Here is a 6,678-nt window from a genome sequence, read left to right on the forward strand (position 1 = left end):
GTCTCTGTGACCCCTTGTCCCTCCCAGGCTGAAGCCATCACCTTGGGGCCGCCCACCCTCTAGGATGTCAGCCGTCACTTCCTGCAGGCTCACACCCCGCCTCTGTGCTGTGACCAGAGCCTCCTTGCTGTTCCAGGGAGGCAGCTCAGCAAGGAGCCAGCTCCTGTCCTGACTCTTCTTTTCTGCCAGCCCTGTCTGGCCTTCTGCTCACTTGTGGCCCCCAACCCTTTTCCCTCCCACCAGGGGTCAATGCCCCCTGTCTCCCATCCCCCTTAGGCTCTGGGAGCTTAAACATCTAGGAAGGGGCAACAGGTAGAGCCTGGATTGGAGGGAGGAACTTGCTGCAGGACCAGGACAAATCCCTTAACTTCTAGAGTCTCATGAATCCCATCTGTGAATCCAAACAAGATAGTAAAGTCCAGGCTTTTACAGAGACCCCCACCTACTCTCACCCCAGACTGATTCAGCAGGAACTGACTTGTAGCTCTGCTTCTTAGATGCTGTAAGTTCTTGGGCAGATGACCTCACCTCTGGGGGCCTCAAGATGGGGATAAACCAGCAGGTGGTCGTGAGGATTAAATGAGATGAAAAGAGTTTAGCCAGGTGCCAGCATATACCAGTAATCATGATAATAGCAACAAGAATGGCCAATATTACTAAGCCTTAAATAAGTGTCAGGCATTACGCTGAGTACTTTATGTGGGTCAGTCATGGAGTCTTCACAGCAGCTTATGAGGCAAATTCCAGCCAGAGCCAGCTACACATTTGTGGGACCCTGGACAAAGTGAATCTGTGTCGGATGGGTGACCCCCATGGGGTTGCAACCTCAGCACCAGGACGAGCTCAGTACCTGGATTAATGGTGGACAAGACGCTCCTGGTGCATTGCCTACCCAACGTGCGGGGTGTCGCCAGCCTGGGGTGAGGACAGCTGCCACCTTGCCCTGCACTGAGACCTGTGAGGCCATGTGCCTGACCCCAACTTCTTGGCTCTAGGCAAATCCATATGGATAGAGCTGGCCCCGACCAGATCCCCGCGAAGCAGTGGAGCCCAGTCGGAAACTGTTCCCCCTCAAGCCATGGTAACTCTCCTACCCCTGCTCTGCCCACAGTGACAGGTACATGGGTGAAGCTCAGACTCCTGCTAATATGTGACCATCAGAGCCCCGTCAGAACCAGAAAGGACCTAGGCTCCTTCTCAACCTCCTCTCCCATCCTGTACATGGGAAAGCTTAGAGGCCAGAAGGAGAAAAGGGCCGAAACTCCCCTGGCGAGCTGGTGGTGGACTTGGCCTTCAGGCCGCCTCCGCACGCTGCAGATCCTGGGTGGGATCTGATTCCGGGTCCACTGCCCTGGAGGATGTATTGGCCTCTGCTTATGTGCAGATTCTTGCCTTTCTCTGTGGGTTTAAATATTTCTTTGAAAATCTCTCTAAATGGGAAAGTCAATCACACCCCATCAGGCCATGGGGCTGGACCACATCCCCCTCCTCTCACGCCCTTCACACCCACCACCTGGGCCCCTCGTCTCCTCGTCTCTCTACCTTCCCATGCAGGCTGCCAGGGCTCACTCTGTCACCTGCTTGTCTCTCCCAACTGCCTCCACCAACCCAGGCAGGCCCTCCTCCTTCAGGCTGGACCCACCTGTGTGGTCCCTGGGCCTCTCTTGATTGCTGCTCAGCCCAGACCTGGGTGGCGGAGGTACTGAGCATCTCAGGGATACAGAACCTGGGCCCTCAGTCCTACCCCTGCAGCAGCTTGAGGAGGAAGGCCCTGTGTCCCTTGAACTCAAGAAGACAGTTGGGGACACACGTTAGCTTGGAGGGAGATTAGTTAGGGTCTAAGCAGGAAAATAAAGCCACTTCAGCTCTTCACAACAGAGACAATTTAATGCAGAGGACTGTTTCCACAGGTGATGGAGCAGCTGAGGGCCAAACAGGGAACAGTGAAGCAACCTGGATCCTGGCAGGAAGTTATTCCCATGCCTGGACTGGAGGGGCAAAGGGAAAAGTGACGTTCCGCAAACCGGAGTCAGAGGTCATTTCGAGGAAGTTGGAACCACGGAGACACAGCCACTGCCTAGGAAGCTACCTGGGACAGAGAGGTGGAGGAGACACAGCCTGGTTTCTCCTGTGGCCTCCCAGCCTCATGCCAGTGCCCCCCAGTGGCTGACCCCTGCCGGAAGCCAGTCCCCCTGGGAGATGGGACAGAGTCAGGGAGGGACAGAGAGTGCATGGGGAGGGGGGCAAGCAGACCCAGGATGATCACAGGTGGTTGGAGGCTCCTTACAGGTAGAGACATTTACCTGAGCCCTCGAGGATGAGAAGGTGCCAGCCAGGCCAATACTGGGCAGAGCATTCCAGGTGTCGGTAACTGCTGGTGCAAAGGCTCAGAGGTGCGAACAAGCTTGGGCCCCAGGAGTAGAAAGGAATGTAGCGGTGGAAGAAAGGAGGTGGGAATTTGCTGGGCTTCAAAGTCGATGTATAATACAAGTCAAGTATTAGCCTGATATTACAGATGTGAAAATGGGGAGGAGGGTGCAAAATGTGGCATACAAAGAACCCTTCTAATAAGATGATCTCAAATCCAGACCTGATCTCGAGCAAGCTAGACACCTGCAGATGGAGAGGCTTTCAGTTCTGAACGAGCTCCCCCTTTCCTCCGAAATGCACAATCCCGAGGGGTGCTCCTTGTCCATTTCCCGGCCTCGCCAGCTATATACACCAGCCTGGTGATGTCTGCACTCTCTCTCCAAAGCTGCAGTGCTTGCTCTCTTGGCTTGTGTGTTCCCTTTGGTGGGAACACTCTTCCATCACATGTTCAAATCATGCTTTCTTTTGCTTACAGGAATCATTTGTTCAGGGTTAAATTCAAGAGTGGGTCAGCTCAGTTGCTAAGGCACCAAAACACCCAGGAAATGAAGGGAGAGAAGAAAACTGAATGTCACCAAAACTCAGTAAGAGATTGGAAGTCAAACTTTGGTAGGTCATACGGGGTGAGGGGACACTCACCCTGGCTTCAGGAGTGGGTGGGTGTGGTAAATTGCAGGGCTTTGGCTTTGCAAGAAAGGCTGCAAGTTTGGGCAGAGCTGAATTGCTTAAGACAGAAGGGAGAGGTGGGGTCACCAGCAGGGCCTCCTGTTACCAGCAGGCCCATACTTCTACCCTCTCTCTGTACAACTTCCTCTGAATGAATGTTAAACAGATATTTAAGGAACATTTATTTAATGCTGGAACCGTGGGGTATCCACATGTAAAAGGATGAAGTGGGCTGCTACTTCATACCATACATAAACGTTAACTCAAAGTGGATGAAAGACCCAAATATAAGAGGTAAAACTATAAAACTCTTAGAAGACAAGATAGGAGTATATTCATGATGTTGGATTAGGCAATGGTTTCTTAGATATGGGGAGAGACTGTTAATGTATACGGGATTTCTTTCTGGGGTGACAAAAACATATAAACATTAGATTGTGGCAATGCTTGCACAACACCATGAAGATACAAAAAATATATAGAGAATTGTACACTTTAAATGGGTGAAATGTGTGGTATGTGAATATCTCAAAATATATTTTAAAAAAGAATATTCATACCATGTTCTTGGATTGGAAGAATCAATACTGTGAAAATGGCTATACTACCCAAAGCAATCTACAGATTCAATGTAATCCCTATCAAACTACCAATGGCATTCTTCACAGAATTAGAACAAAAATTTTTACAATTTGTATGGAAACACAAAAGACCCTGAATAGCCAAAGCAATCTTGAGAAAGAAAAACGGAGCTGGAGGAATCAGGCTGACTTCACACTATACTACAAAGCTACAGTAATCAAGGCAGTATGGTACTGGCACAAAAACAGAAATATAGATCAATGGTACAGGATAGAAAACCCAGAGATAAACCCATGCACATATGGTCACCTTATCTTTGACAAAGGAGGCAAGAACACACAATGGAGAAAAGATAGCCTCTTCAATAAGTGATGCTGGGAAAACTGGACAGCTACACGTAAAAGAATGAAATTAGAATACTCCCTAACAACATACACAAAGATAAACTCCAAATGGATTAAAGACCTAAATGTAAGACCAGACACTATAACTCTTAGAGGAAAACACAGGAAAAACACTCTTTGACATAAACCACAGCAAGATCATTTTTGACCCACCTCCTAGAGTAATGGAAACAAAAATAAACAAATGGGACCTAATGAAACTTCAAAGCTTTGGCACAGCAAAGGAAACCATAAACAAGATGAAAAGACAACCCTCAGAATGGGAGAAAATATTTGCAAATGAAACAATGGACAAAAGATTAATCTCCAAAATATATAAACAGCTCATGGAGCTCAATATCAAAAAAACAAACAATTCAATTAAAAAATCGGCAGAAGACCTAAATAGACATTTCACCAAAGAAGATATACAGATGGCCAAGAGGCACATGAAAAGATGCTCAACATCACTAATTATTAGAGAAATGCAAATCAAAACTACAATGAGGGATCACCTCACACTGGTCAGAATGGCCATTATTAAAACATCTAGAAACAATAAATGCTGGAAAGGGTGTGGTGAAAAAGGAACCCTCCTGCACTGTTGGTGGGAATGTAAATTGATACAACCACTATGGAGAACAGTATGGAGGCTCCTTAAAAAACTAAAAATAGAACTACCATAGGACCCAGCAATCCCACTACTGGGCATATACCCTGAGAAAACTATAATTCAAAAAGAGACGTGTTGGGCTTCCCTGGTGGTGCAGTGGTTGAGAGTCCACCTGCCAATGCAGCACGGGTTCGTGCTCCGGTCCAGTGAGCCATGGCCGCTGAGCATCTGGAGCCTGTGCTCCGCAACGGGAGAGGCCGCAACAGTGAGAGGCCTGCGTACCGCAAAAAAAAAAAAAAAGAGACATGTACCACAATGTTCATTGCAGCATTATTTACAATAGCCAGGACATGGAACCAACCTAAATGTCCATCACAGATGAAAGGATAAAGAAGATGTGGCACATATATACAATGGAATATTACTCAGCCATAAAAAGAAACGAAACTGAGTTATTTGTAATGAGGTAGATGGCCCTAGAGTCTGTCCTGCAGAGTGAAGTAAGTCAGAAAGAGAAAAACAAATACCGTATGCTAACACACATATGGAATCTAAAACAAAATGGTACTGATGAACCTAGTGGCAGGGCAGGAATAAAGACGTAGACATAGAGAATGGACTTGAGGACACGGTTTGGGGAGGGAGAAGCTGGGATGAAGTGAGCGTAACATCGACATATATACACTACCGAATGTAGAATAGTTAGGTAGTGGGAAGCAGCCGCATAGCACAGGGGTATCAGCTCAGAGCTTTGTGATGACCTAGAGGGGTGGAATAGGGAGGGTGGGATGGAGGATCAAGAGGGAGGGGAGATGGGGGTATATGTATGCATATGGCTGATTCACTTTGTTGTACAACAGAAACTAACACAGTATTGTGAAGCAATTATACTCCAATAAAGATCTATTTTAAAAAAAGTAAGAAAAATCAGATATTAGCACCATTAAAAAGAAAAAAGAATATTCACTTAAAGAGACACCACAATATTACTAACTTACAAAGTGGCTCTCAGTCCAGCCCTGGGTAAAACAGACAGAACATAGATCTTGCAAACCTGCCAGTCTGAGTTTGAATCAAATCTAAAAACCTAGAAAGCGATTTATCTACTCTAAGCGTCAGGATTCTCACCCATGGAAAGGGTATGATAAGAAGCACCTACAAGGTAGATTCTTAAATGCACACACTCTTAGATTGTCAGAATCTCTGAACCAAACATCTTAGACCTGAAAAGATATGTGGTCGAACCTCCCTGTCTCTCGGAATATAAATCCTCTTTTCAACTTCCTAAATAGGTCATCATCCCACTAGGTTGCTTGCATACCCCCCAGGGACAGGGAGCTCACCCCACTTCCTGAGGCAGCCAGCCTTATTCTTGAACAGCTCTGATTGATGACGAGGTCTTTCTTTAAACTCTGTCTCTTCCTGGTTGACTCTTTTTTATTTTATTTTATTTTATTTTTTATTTTTGGCTCTGTTGGGTCTTCGTTGCTGCACGCAGGCTTTCTCTAGTTGCAGTGAGCGGGGGCTACGCTTCATTGTGGTGCGCGGGCTCCTCATTGCGGTGGCTTCTCTTGTGGAGCATGGGCTCTAGGCGCGTGGGCTTCAGTAGTTGCAGCACACAGGCTCAGTAGTTGTGGTTTGCAGGCTCTAGAGCACAGACTCTGTAGTTGTGGTGCACAGGCTTAGCTGCTCTGTGGCATGTGGGATCTTCCCGGACCAGGGCTAGAACCCGTGTCCCCTGCATTAGCAGGCGGATTCTTAACCACTGCGCCACCAGGGAAGCCCCTGGTTGACTCTTAGGTCCTGCCTCCTCCCTTTCAGGCCCCCACAGAACCCCTTCAGTGACCTGAAATTTGTATCAATATGTCCCTGAGTCTGTCCTTTTCTGTGTCAAAAACTCCTTCTCTGATTTCCATCTAGTATAACTCCGTGGTTTTCCCAGTGCAGAAGCAAAGTTCCAGAGAGATTCACCACAGGTAACACAGAGGCTGAGAGATCACATGGTGAGTTGGGGGACCAGCCCGTCTACCCAGAGCTCCTATGACAGACAACAGAATGTGTCAG

Source organism: Monodon monoceros, unplaced genomic scaffold, assembly GCF_005190385.1.
Source record: "Monodon monoceros isolate NGI ecotype Baffin Bay Population unplaced genomic scaffold, NGI_Narwhal_1 Super_Scaffold_18, whole genome shotgun sequence".
NCBI lineage: Eukaryota > Metazoa > Chordata > Mammalia > Artiodactyla > Monodontidae > Monodon > Monodon monoceros.